This window comes from Lissotriton helveticus, chromosome 6, assembly GCF_964261635.1.
Source record: "Lissotriton helveticus chromosome 6, aLisHel1.1, whole genome shotgun sequence".
In the NCBI taxonomy this organism is placed as follows: Eukaryota; Metazoa; Chordata; class Amphibia; order Caudata; family Salamandridae; genus Lissotriton; species Lissotriton helveticus.
The window spans coordinates 1,379,891,014-1,379,904,520 of record NC_136067.1 but is presented as its reverse complement, the minus strand read 5'-3'; the positions used below and the strand labels follow the sequence as shown (position 1 = coordinate 1,379,904,520).

General features: G+C 46.9%; 1 protein-coding gene and 1 long non-coding RNA gene across 10 annotated transcripts in view; one reads left to right on the top strand and one right to left on the bottom strand.

Moving 5' to 3' along the window:
• Positions 1 to 13,507, bottom strand: part of LOC144763503 (uncharacterized) — a 556,338-nt gene that overhangs the window by 462,914 nt on the left and 79,917 nt on the right. The window lies entirely within an intron of this gene.
• LOC144763504 (uncharacterized) overlaps positions 1 to 13,507 on the top strand; it is a 179,277-nt gene that overhangs the window by 117,506 nt on the left and 48,264 nt on the right. Inside the window, exon 3 of the long non-coding RNA XR_013596228.1 lies at positions 6,554 to 6,606. This is a non-coding gene — a long non-coding RNA (uncharacterized LOC144763504). The remainder of the gene's footprint in view (positions 1 to 6,553; positions 6,607 to 13,507) is intronic.

The following is a 13,507-nucleotide window of genomic DNA, read 5'->3' as shown; positions in this document are numbered from 1 at the left end:
CTCTTCGAACACCACACCCAGGTAAGTAAAAACTTTAACTTTAGATAACACTGAGCCATTACAGGTGAGGGTTTTAATGCTATTCTTACGACTTCCTACTGCCATAACATGGGATTTATCAATATTAACAGATAAATCCAAGCTTTGCATAAAGTCCCCAAAAGAATTTAGGAGACGTTGTAATCCATTGGGGGTTCTTGACAACAGTACAGTGTCGTCGGCATATAATAAGACCGGCATTAAAGAGTCACCCATACGTGGTACATCAATGGAGGCCATTTCCAGGGTCTTTCCCAGTGAATTAATATAAAGTGAAAAGAGCATTGGTGCCAAAATGCACCCTTGGCGCACCCCCCTTTCTGATTTAAAAAAGGCAGTACAGTTTCCCTCTTGGGACATACGTATGGTAGCCCTCAGATCACTATGGAGTTGTGCCAGGAAATTCACTAATGCTTGGTCTAGGCCCAAATTCAAAAGTATTGACCACAGCTTTGACCTATTAACTAGGTCGAAAGCTGTGGACAAATCCATAAAAGCCAAAGATGTAAATTTAGGCATTGATCCTCAGTGCTTCTCCCGGCTCGAAAGCCATACTGAGCTTCACACGGGATATCATTGTTTGTTGCCCAATTTGAGATTCTTTCCAAGATGACTTTGCCCAATATTTGAAAGGTAGAATCTAGCAAAGAAATGGGCCTGTAGCATCTAGGGTCTCCCCTTTGTCCCTTCTTGAAAATGGGGATTATAACAGACTGTGACCATGATGTTGGTGCTTTTGTCCTTTCCAAGCTAATCACGTTGAAGACATTAGTGAGGACTACTGCCCACATGCCCGAGTTTGATTTAAACATGTCGGCCGGTACGCCGTCTGGGCCAGGGGCCTTCTTCCCTGCCGTGTCCTCAATTGCCTTCTGCACCTCTTTGATAGTAAAACTGGCTAAAACCTCGTCTGATTCAATCAGTTGTCGGTCTTGAGGACCTACAGCAATATTGCTACCATAGATGTTTTGAAAGTGCCAAATATATACAATATCCTTAAAGGTCTTAAATTCTACCCTTTTAAAATAGTTTGGATCTCTAATTCCATATAAAAATGTATCCCTCTGGTTCCCCAGCATAAATGTGAAGACAAAATCAGTCTGATCTAGGCCGACCAAACTACGAAAATGACCCGTAAAAGCAGCCCAGAAATAGACTTTGAAATCTGGGAAGCCAAGCCCACCTTGATCATATGTAGCTTTAAGCAGCTCAATCGCCCTCCTCGGTTTTTTATATCCCCAAATAAAACTACTAAAAAAAAACTCTAATTTTTAAACAAAATATGTTGGGGACTTTCAAAGGAATAGAAAGAAACAAAAATAGAAATGTAGGCAATATTTTCATTTCGATCAAGTTACATCTGCCTAACAGGCCTATAGGGAGCCTATGCCAAATTCTTAACAATTTAATAGTTTCTTTTAGCAAGGGTACATAATTTAAATCAATGATCTGATTAATCTTAGCCGTTATCTTTACTCCCAAGTAAGTTATAGTGACACAAGATCCGATAATGGAGTTCTGAATCCTGACAGTGGTAAGTACCTGAGTTTTGTCAGCATTCAATTTGCACCCTGCAACATTGCCAAATTTGTCTGCTTCTACCTTAATACTAATTACAGCTTCCTCTGGGTTGATTGCATAGACTGCGATATCGTCTGCATAGGATGGGATCTTTAGTTTAGTATTGTAAGCTTTTAGAGGTTTAATTTGTGTGCACTTTTGTAGTGTGCCCAGAAATGGCTCTATATAAAGAGTGGATAATAACGGGGACTGAGGGCATCCCTGCCTTGTCCCACACAGAAACTGAAATGGAGGTGAATGCATTCCCCCATCCTTATGTTTGCCGACGACACGTTGATTCTCTCCAAGACTCCGAGCGGACTAAAGAAAGCTCTTCAAATTTTTGAGGATTTCTGCTGATAGAGGGGATTGGAGGTCAACGTGTCTAAAACAAAGTTAATGACGTTTAATGCACGCAAGGCAAACACGAGAGGATTTGCAATGAAAGAGGGTCCTCTTGAAATAGTTAACGAGTTCCCCTATCTGGGAGTTAACTTCCAAGGTAGTATGAAGTGGGGCCGGCAAATCGACATAGCCTCACTTAAACTCAGACAGATATCTGGAGAGCTTTGTCGGGAGTAAAATCGCATCCTATCTAAGCCTATCAGTCCCGTCCTTGAAATCTATAATCTGAAGGCTGTTAGTTGAGCTTTGTATGGTTCAGAGGTGTGGGGCTGTGAGAACCTTGTAGCGCTTACCTCAGCAGAGAATAGGTTTCTAAGAAATATAACCGGACTTCCCCAGAGCTCTCCTATGTGTCCATTGCTGTTAGATCTAGGTAAGAAACCCATTGCAGCTATAGCTAAACTGCGTCCCCTGCTCTATTGGAGGAGATTGTGGACCACTCCTGAACTTATTGGCTATGCCCAGGGTTTCCTAGATATTATTAAGTCAGACACATTACATCAAATTAAATGGCTCAGATCAGTCCGAAATCTTTTAGTGTAATTCTGATGTACTGCTGTTTGTATATGCTTTTAGGATTGTAAAAAATCGAATAAAGCTTTTTGATGACGATGCAGTCCCCCATACGACAGCTTGGCCTGTGGATTACAGTATAAAGTCTGTACGCAGGACCGAAATTGAGGTCCTAGACCAATTTTGGCCAGTACGGCCCATAAGAAGTCCCACCTGACTCGGTCAAAGGCCTTTTCGGCGTCTAATAATATCATACCGAAGTCAATCCCCATCTTATCTGCGTAATCAAATGCCCCAATGGCCATATTGATTGACATGAGCAGTAGTGTCCCTCCCCATAATGGACCTGTGTTGTCTTTCAGAAACTAGTCGTGGCATAAGTGGAGCTAGGCGAGTTGCCAAGATCTTTGAAAAGACCTTTGCGTCAGTATTAATACGTGAGATAGGCCGATATGACCCGCATTCTGTTGGAGATTTGCCCTTTTTTAAGAAAAATACAATTTGTGTTGTATTCCACGACTCCGGCACCTGCCCACTTGCTGCCACCGATTGTATCACTCTACACAAAGGCAATAATAGTGCTCTTTTAAAAGATTTACAAAATTCTAATGCCAACGAATCAACTCCAGCCGCCTTCCCTGTAAGGTTGACAATGCCAGTTCCACTTCTTCTATAGACACTATGTCTTCTAATTTAACTGCTTCCTCCGCATCAGCTATTGGTATCCCGCTATCTTCAATATAGCTTACTATGTTTTCCTGGTTCGGGTCCCATGTACTATAGGTACACTCCAGTTTGGTTACTGAGGTACCCTTGTGAGTCCCTAGTATATGGTACCTTAGATACCAAGGGCATAGGTACCTCAGAGGCCTACCAGGGGCTGCAGCATGTATTATGCCACTCCTGGGAAACCTTCCAAAATGACAACACAGGACTGCTACTGCATGCACCCCTTACTAAGATATAGGTTCCCTATATCTACCTTAAATCACTGCACATAGAAACCTATCAGTCACCCCTATGGCAGGCCTAATCAATCCTGAAGGCAGGGTGCTTTGTTTCGTGAGGGAGTGTGCCCATGCATGAGCAGGGCCCTTCTGCAACCTTCGGAATCTATTCTCTGGGGCTGTTCTGTGATGCAGCCTTACCATATACTCTTAAGTGCATTATAACCTTGCGGTAAATGCTAACTTTGGAATGGCTTCACGGAAACACGTCGTGTTTGGTGTCAAACACTTTGGAATGCTGCCCCCCCCTGACAATTCTGGCGGGGGGGGGGTAGAATTCCACCCTTCTAGAGGGAGAGACATGTTCACACCTGTCTTCCCGGTAACAAGTTTAAAGAGCCCTGGCATCACAAAATGGACGCTGCAGCCACAGACATGAGTCTGGCCTCCTGCTGCTGACTGAAACTCCGGCAGGGGAGGCCTGCACAATAGGTTTTCCACACACAGGGAGGTGTAACCTCCTCCCAGACAGGCTTTAGTGTATTGGGGCTGGGTGGGTGCACTCGGAGAGTGCTTTGAAGTCTACACTGGGGGATCATTTGGTGTCCCTGTGCATAGCCCAGTTCAAACCGGTTGCAGGGGCTACTAGCCCCTGCTCTGGAGTAAAACTAGACAAAGGAAATGGGTGCAGCCACCCCTCTTCCCAAACCCCTTCCATATGTGGGTCCCTAGAGTTAGTCCAACTCCTTTCTTAGGTATAAGTAAGGAACCCCTGGCAACAGGACTTTAGATATTCCTGGACAAAACTCTGCGACTGAATCCTGGAACTTCGACGCTCTGCTAAAGACTAGAGGACTGAAGAAATCTCCCTTGGGGTCAAAGAGTGACTCCCCTGCTTGGTAGGCACCAATGATGCATTTGACAGTCTGCATCTCTGAAGCTCCCGACGGACTCCAAAGTACCTGCAGCTCAGGAAGAGGATTTTCAGACTTCTCAGAAGCCGATCCAAGTCCCCAGCAAAGCTGAGACCTGCAGCCCTCACGAGTGACGTGGAACCAGAACTCCTGGACACTGTGCACATTTGCTAGGGCATTAACTTCTTGACATCTCTTGAAGTTGTGCTTTGGGTTACTTGTAGCCCAAGCCCCGAGCACCATCTGCATCAGAAATTGTGGGCCTACACTCCATGAGTGTTCTGTGAGCCCGCTTCATGCATTTCCACTTGAGGCTCCTTCGTGATCCCTGGTCCTTGGACTGGTGGGTCCCTGTGAAGGTAACTCTACTTTTCCTTGGGCTTCTCTGGTTCCTCCAGACGTGCCCTGACTCCCCACTGCGTGGTGAGCCCCACATACCTTGCTGGTGTGCACCAAAGCATTTCTTTACTTTCTGCATGAGTTGCTGTTGCCAAGGCTAGTTGGGTCCAATCAGGACACTGACACCGCAGCACTCGACATCCTTTGTGGGACAGCTCGATTCCAGAACCTGGTTGTCGTTGACACCTCCTGGTCTTCATGGCTGAAGAGTCAAGCTTCACCTTCTTCACCTGAAATCACCCGACATCGGTGGGCATCCGCCTTTTGTGCTCCTGGTCACTGACTAGTGACCCAGACTCTGTCCCCTCTGCTTTCAGTTTCTTCTCATCTTCAATCCAGGCTTGGATCACCCAGACACTTTCTTCTTCGACTGCAGCAGCACTTTGCAGCAGATCGCCATTGGAAACAACGACAATTCCCAACACCTACTATGCACCCGACTTCCCTGGCTGAGGTAACTCGAGTACTCCAGTGCTCCCGTGGGTGTTGGCTGTAGAACCCCTTAAGTAAAAAAGGGGTTTGCTCAAAGTCCTCCTCTAAGTGTCCCTTTCTTTAAATTTCCAACCGCGACTTTCCCCATTGAAGTCAACAGCGATCCGCAGCTATGTTTAGACACTGCACGCGTCCCCTGTGGGTCCTCTGTGTCACTACTTTGGGTGGTTACTTGTGGTCCCAGCACTTCTACAGGCTCTAGGCCTTGCGTCTAGTCAAGTCATGGTTCTTATACCACTTTCCTAATATACGGTTTGGTATGCCCCTAGGGCTCAACGTATATTGTGCTAATTTACTGTGTGCTATTAAGCTTTCCGTATGTACTTTTGCCGCTAGCCTCATAAAGAGACTAGTGAGATGTGTTTAGAATAAAAACATATATTTTATATATATATACTTGGTGTGGTTCTCCATTCATTTGGTCATTCACAAGATTATAGATTGGTAAAATAAGCTGCTTTAAATTCCTCCAAGACTTTGCCTGAAGGCAGCTCTCCGTAGCTACCACTAGGATAGCTTTCAATAAAGGTTGTCTTTTACCTATCATCTATAAGGGTCGTTTGGACTGGTGCAAGGTGCCCACTAGAATAGTGGACAGCATATGCCAGGCCAACTTCTCACATTGGTGTGCAGCGTGTGGGATTCCAGTTTGCCATTGTTTTACCAGATAATCTCAAGTGATTGACTAACTGAAAACCACTTAAGGTACCAGAGGTGCATATAATACAAGCTTAAATACAGTAAGTTCTACTGAACTTAAAGGTCTGTGTCAAGAGCTTAGCACACTCTATCTACAACTCAAGAGAGTTTAGTAAGCCACACTAGAGTAGGTAGGTGCATACACCTGTCAAGATGTGCTCTTCACCAATACACAGGAGCAGAATGTCGCAAGTTCCCAATGCCACACTAAGTTTTCTCAGCAACACGCGAATGTGAGCGTGTATGCCAACTAAACCCCAGGGGGAAAAAGGGATGGGGCAGAGAAGAGACAGCAACAACGCGTCTAATTCTTTATTCAGCTTCAAACGTCTTCTTCTGGTTAGAACGAGTAGAAGTTTTACTGTAAGGGAAAAACCCTCATTAATACTCTAACTCCCTTCTTACTTCTATAGTGCTATATATTCTATACTCTTGCTCGCCTACCCCGTCTTGATGTGACCAATGCCTCTCTTCTTGGTGTTTTTTATTTGTTCTTATCTTCAAATAGCTGTAACTAGCATTTAATGTGATTGGTTAATTCTCTTATATCTCTGTTGCTAACCTCTTTTCTTTTATCTTTCTCAGGTTCCTTACCTAACGTGTTACTGCTTCCGTCTTTATTGTGGATTCTGTATTTGGTAAGTATCAGTTTAATTTATTATCTTGCTTCACCTTAACTTGGTTTTACTTATGCTTCTTTATTCTGTCTCCTTAAACAATAAGCCCAACTATAGGTTAATATTCACTCTAAAACACAACTAAGTAGTGCTGCGTTGATATTATTAAATGTAATCTCTCTTCGAGCTACAGCTCTCTATCTTCGAAGATTGTTTTTTAATTGCTGCTATTCGCTTTCTCTCACACTTGCTACTGTAGCGCTAAATAAAGGTGCGTGTTACAAGTCTGACCTTCCTCTATAGACTTGTTCTGACTCTGGAAGTCTTATTCAACGGGAGCAGAGGACTCAATGAAATGCATGCTCAGAACCTCAGAAAATTCAGTCTCAAATGCACATGCCTCTTACACAGTATTTACTCTAACAAAACAATGCTAATGCTCGTAATAATATAATACTCGGAGCAGTCTTACTGCGGCTTCCGTGAGTTTCCTCTGGACTTGTACTCGAACCAGGTATGATTATTTTTCAGAAACGCGATGAAGTTTTTCCTAATACTTCGCTGCGCATTTCCAACGGGCGTCCTTCCTTCCTCAAAGTTCAGGTGAAGTGCGCCACAGAACGTGCGCTTCACCTGGGTCATGCTGATTGCAATCAAAGGCTAGAGCGCTGACCAGCAACTCTGGCAATCGATTTTTGGTGGCCATTTTAGGGTTGCCCTTGATTGGTGATTTTTTTCTGCCTTACTGCTTTCTTGCGTTTTCCACATGTCGTGCTCACTGAAAGGCTCTTTCTGACCGTAGGCTTGACTATTCTGACAACACCACACCACACTAGTAATGTCTTCAAGGCCTGGAACCAGTGGGTCCCTGCCAGATGTCAGTATATTACAGACATCCAAGTATGACACATTCCCATTCTTAGAATTGAGGGCCTTGTGTACTATGAGGAAATTGAAGACAGGTAAAAGTGCCAATACCCAATGCTCCAAGGAGGTACTACTGCTAGATGATCGTAGAAAGTCTTCAGAGCCTGAAGGGTTAGGCAGTGGGGATGGGGCAGCAGATGAGGAAGAGCCCAGTGGTGCAAACCACCAGGACTCAGACTCTGATGCTGACCAGGGTGGTGACAATGACCTTGACCTGGACAGTGCAGCTCCTCCTGGAAAAAATAATGAAGGCCAGGAATTCCCTCTCTTTGTTCCCCCAGGAAGGGTTGGAGGTACACCTAGAAGGCCCAGATCTCCTTCTGTGGAGTCTGACCATTCTGGTGTATCTATAGGAACCTCTGTCTCTTCTCATAGGAGGGAATCCTCCCAGGAGAAGAGGGAAAGGCAACTGAAGTTTGAGGAAGCCCAGCTGAGGATTAAAAGACAGCAGGTAGCTTAAGAAAGGGAGTCCCTAGAGCTTGAAAGAGCTAGAAAAAAGATGGGACGAGAGTTGCATGGTGGCAGCACCTTCCATACTGGCAGAGAAAGATCTCATGACCATAGGTATTTAAACAAGATTGTCCCTCCCTGCCAGAGTGGGGATGACATCCACAAGTGGATAACTGCACTGGAAAGGGCCTGCAAAGTTCAGAAGGTTCCCCAGGAGCAGTGGGCAACAATCTTGTGGCTCTCCTCTGCAGACAAAGGTAGAGACAAGCTCCTCACTGTTAGAGAAGAGGATGCTGATAATATACTGTCTTGAAGAGTGTTCTGATTGATGGGTTTGGCTTAACCACTGCGCAATACAGGATTAAGTTCAGAGATACCCAAAAGGTACAGACTCAAGACCGGGTTGACATTGTATATTGTGCTACCAAGGCTCTGGAAGGTTGGATGCATGGCAATAAAATGTGTGATTTCAAAGGATTGCACAACTTAATTATGAGGGAGCAGGTCCTTAATATTTGTCAAAAACAGCTTTTACACCAGTACCTGGTGGACTCTGATCTGACTTCTCCCCAAGAATTGGGAAAGAAGGCAGACAAATGGGTCAGAACCAGGGTAAGGCCTAAGAATCAAGGTGGTGACCAGAAGAAAGATTCTACCTAGTCCCAAGAGAAAGGTGGGGATAAATCAAAAGACAGTTCCCCTACAGGGCCCCAAAAATCCACTTCTGGGGATGGGCCCCAAACTCCCTCCTCTCCTGAAAAGAAATCATATTGTCATGTTTGTAATAAGCCTGGACACTGGAAAACCGATCCCAGTTGCCCCAGGATTGGCAATAAAGAAAATATTCCTCCAACTACCACTACCACTCCTCCTGGTACTACTAGTGATAATCCCCCAGGCGGTAGTGTTGCACCCAAAAAGTTATGTGCATTCTCTTGGGGAACAGAGGTGGGCCAAGGTTTAGACAGGTCCCCCTCACATGCCTCCTTAGTCTGTGACAGTGGCATGGGATTTGCCACATTTACCATGGGTCCCAAAGCTTTGGGCAGGTACAGACAGGAGCCCAAAATCAATGGTCAGAAAGCTGTGGGCTTCAGGGACACAGGGGCTAGTGTCACCATGGTGACAGGGAAACTAGTCCCCCCTCAACAGCTTTTACCTGAGTTTAAGTACCAGGTGACCAACATTGATGGTGTCAAAACAGATCACTCCATGGCCATTGTCAATCTCAGCTGGGGAGGGGTAACAGGCCCAAAAAGAGCAGCAGTGTCCCCAAACTTGCCTGTAGATTGCCTACTGGGCAATGATCTGGAATTTTCATCCTGGGCTCAAGTTGAACACCAAGCCCATCTGAGAATGCTGGGCGTCCCTGAGAGAGTTAATGGGGCTGTGCAGGCCCCAGCCCAACCCCAGGGAACGTTTGGAGTGATGGAGCCTGAAAGAATGGCCCACTGTTCTCCACAAGAGAGCACAAGGGATGAAGAACAGTCTTCTTCCCCCCAGACTATAGGTAAGGGTCATCCTCCTCAGGGAACTGATCCTACCTCTAGTAAAAGAAATGCCCCAGAGGTAGTCAGGCCTGTCCTGACAACCCCTCTGATGTCAGGGGACCCTTCCAAGGTGGTACCCAGCCTGGAGCAGGTAACTTGCCCCTCTCTACCCTTCCTCAGTCAGCCCAGGGCTGCAGAGGTGAGGGAGGTCAGTGGACCCTACAGGGCTTTCTGTCCAGAGGAACCCCTCCATCAGCAGATTAGGGGCACCCAGTCTAGTAGCCCTAGCCAGGTAAAAAATTCCTCACCCTTGAGGGATCCCTTTTGACATTGAAAAGGGACCACCCCCAGAAAGACTCTATTGGGCAAAGGCACACCTGGGACCCAGTGGTTCCAAATCTACCATGTCCCTACAGTGTTCCATCCAAAGGGACCCAAACCCTAGCTCTAGGCAGCAAAAGGTTGACCCTTAGAGCAAAGTGCAACTCAGTCATGGAAAGAAAAGCATCCATGGTGAACAGTGATCCGAGGGAGCTGAGACCAAATTTATTAGGGCCTCACTTCAATACTCAGACCCCTCACCAGTCTTTTACTTTACCAAAACACACCACAGGTAGTGACTCCCCATGGTGGAGACCCTCTCATAGCCTTAGGGTGAGGGATTGCTTAGTGGACCATAAGACAGGGGGTAACCATGTCAGTGTAGGTACTTCCTTATATGGCCACTCAGTCAATAAAGGCTCAACTGGGCAAGGTTAGCCTTATCTCCTTTCGTTTTGGGGGGGGTTATGTAGGAAGGTGGAATCTGAGTACATGGTTGCCCCCACTTTTTTCCCGGTGTTTTGATGGTTTTTGACTTAGTTTTGCTGGGGTGCTGCTATTCAGGGCCCCAGCCTATCTGCTTTATTTTCTAAAATGATTCCATGTATTATAGGTATACTCCAGTTTGGTTACTGGGGTACCCTTGTGAGTCCCTAGTATATGGTACCTTAGGTACCAAGGGTATAGGTACCCCAGAGGCCTAGCAGGGGTTGCAGCATGTATTATGCCACCCCTGGGAAGCCTTCCAAAATGACACCACAGGACTGCTACTGCAGCCTGGGTAAGGTGGTGCATGCACCCCTTACTAAGATATAGGTTACCTATATCTACCTTAAATCACTGCACATATTTTTATTTTATTTATTACATTTATGAAGCGCCTGACTCACCCCAAATGGGGTATCTCCGCGCTAAGGACAACTGGTAAACACAACACAGTGGGAGCATTAGAGGTGAAAAGAGCTGAGTCTTGAGTTTTTTCCAGAATGTCAAGTAATTAGCTTATTGGCGAAGGTCCAAGGGCAGTTGATTCCACAGTTTAGGGGCTATATAAGGAAAGGATTTTCCTCCTAATCTAGTTTGCTTAATACGAGGGATGGTGAGCAAGCTCTTCCCTTCAGATCGGAGTGAACGTGTTGGGGTGTATTTGACTAATTTTTCAGTTAAGTATGTAGGGCCCATCAAATTGAGACCTTTGAACCCCAAGCAGCACACTTTAAAATAGAATCTCATACTCCGCATCGCCAACATCACCGCCGTGAGGGCAAGGAACTCCATCCCCCAGGAGCCCCGGCGGTGGTGACGCCAGCAGAGCGCCCGGAGGCGCGTTAAAGGAGTGGAGCTCCGAGCGCTCAGTGGGAGCACTTTTCAAACGAGACAACAGCGCAGTGAGGGGAACGGCTTGGCAGACATACCTGGGGCAGCCATAACTCCGCCGTGAGGGGAACGGCTCGACCTTCAGCACCGCAGCCGCATCGCCAACATCACCGCCGTGAGGCAGGGAACTCCATCCCCCAGGTGCCCCGGCGGTGGTGACGCCAGCAGAGCGCCCGGAGGCGCGTTAAAGGAGTGGACCGCCGAGCGCTCAGTGGGAGCACTTTTCAAACGAGACAACAGCGCCGTGAGGGGAACGGCTTGGCAGACATACCTGGGGCGGCCATAACTCTGCTGTGAGGGGAACGGCTCGACCTTCAGCACCGCAGCCGCATCGCCAACATCACCGCCGTGAGGGCAGGGAACTCCATCCCCCAGGTGCCCCGGCGGTGGTGATGCCAGCAGAGCGCCCGGAGGCGCGTTAAAGGAGTGGAACGCCTCTCGCCCCGCGAGTCGCGCGCGGGAGCGCCCGGGTAAAGCCCGGGCCAAGGGCGGGCCCGTTTAAGCCCGTTCAAGACCGGCAGAGGCCGGGACGGGCCACCCCACTAACATCCCAAAATCTTTGTTTCGTGAGTACTTTGGATTTAATTTCTTTTAACTTATTTTAAATTCTCACTTCTAACTGGCTTATGAACAATGCCAACAAAGGAGGTTAAAGGGAAAACTGACACTGTTGCATTCACTGGAGCAATGGACCAATTCATTAAAAAGATGAACTCTGTTGTCGATGAAAGTATTGTCATCATGGAGAGACGGGTTTCCCAGGAACTGGCCATTGCAAGACGATCTTCACTAGGCCAAATAGCCAACGCACAAACTCCTGTTTCCTTGGACAGAGTTCTACCTAATGGGGGAGTTAATGTTTCCCCTATCTTAGAAATAATCCCATTGCAGGATATTAATAGTGATGCACTATATGTTACAGATGGGAGCTCCTCTACTGTTTCAGAATCACTCTTACTTTCACCAAACAAACTACCCAATGTTCCCAATGTTGCCAAGGTGCATAATACCAGACAACAGAAAGGAGCTAATACAGGGACTATTCCCAAGGTGAAACCGGGCCCACCGATTAAACATGGTGGAAGGAAAAAAAATAATAAGGGTTCTAAAAACATCTCAACATGCCCTGGCATCATGGAAATACCTATTATCAGTGATAGCACAAACACGGAGCATGATGCATTAGACCATGGGAACACGATACAACCGACAGGGGGCCACTTAACTAAAGGGGTTACGGAAGGGATTGTGAACATTGAGTCAAACATTATTTTTGACACACTAAAACTCTTATTACGTCCACTTGAGGAGAGGTTGAGCAAGGTAGAGACCTATCTAAAACGGATTGAGGGGGACATCAAGGGAATCGCTGAATCTTCCCTAAAAAAAGTCAACCCCAATGCACCTCATACACTACCGAAGGCCAAGGTCACTAAAACTGCAGAGGCACCAGCGGTACCGAAGGACCCACCGGTACCGAAAATTATTGAGGGGGTTCCTGAGGCAACCAAAGAAAAGGATGTAATGGAATCCAAAATAAGCAAGCCAAATAAAAACAGTGTACCGCAGGATAGTAATGGTAAAAATGATAGCGCAGAAAACCCTACCCTATGTTTCCCCTGAGCCCAAGCAGCAGCACGCCCCTGGCAGATTCAAGTCAGAAACAAGAACATTTTGGAAGGGGACACAGCCCCTTCTTATACACAGAAAAGTCTTTGAAGTCCTTTGAAGTCTTTTGAAGCCTGTGTGCAAGGGGGCCCTGAGCCCGGTCTAAACCAGTTCTGGGGGTTGCTGGAGCACTGGGGTGTTTCTGGTTTCTTTCTTCCTGTCAGCCTCAGGTCAGAGGTGACAGTGGGCCAGCAGGAGGGGGAGCCAGCAGGGTGGCCAGGCAGGCACAGCCCTGCACTATCAGACGCTATCTCCTCCCGCTTCCCTGGCAGCAGATGCTGCCTTTCATCCACGGGCTGACTCCGACCCCCTCCCTCCGGGCGGGCTCTGCAGCCTCTGTCCCACTCAAACCAGACAGTAAATCCACAAGCAGACCCAGGCACTCCTGGGCCAGGCTCACCACCCAATCACGTGCCAGCAGACTTACTACACAAATATGCCAACTTCTAAAAGTGGCGCTTCTAGACTAGACACAACCATGCTGCATACACCATTACGCAGCATTCATTCTCACGAGTTCACACATATCAAACTCGACCCTGCACTCCCCACACATCAGGAACTACCATGGGCATACATATTCCCCATTCGTTCCTATTGGAGGGCAGGTCACTCACCACACATACACAGAGAGCACACGCACTTTACACTGTACCACAGTGAAAAAGTGCGCAGAGGCCTAAAATCAC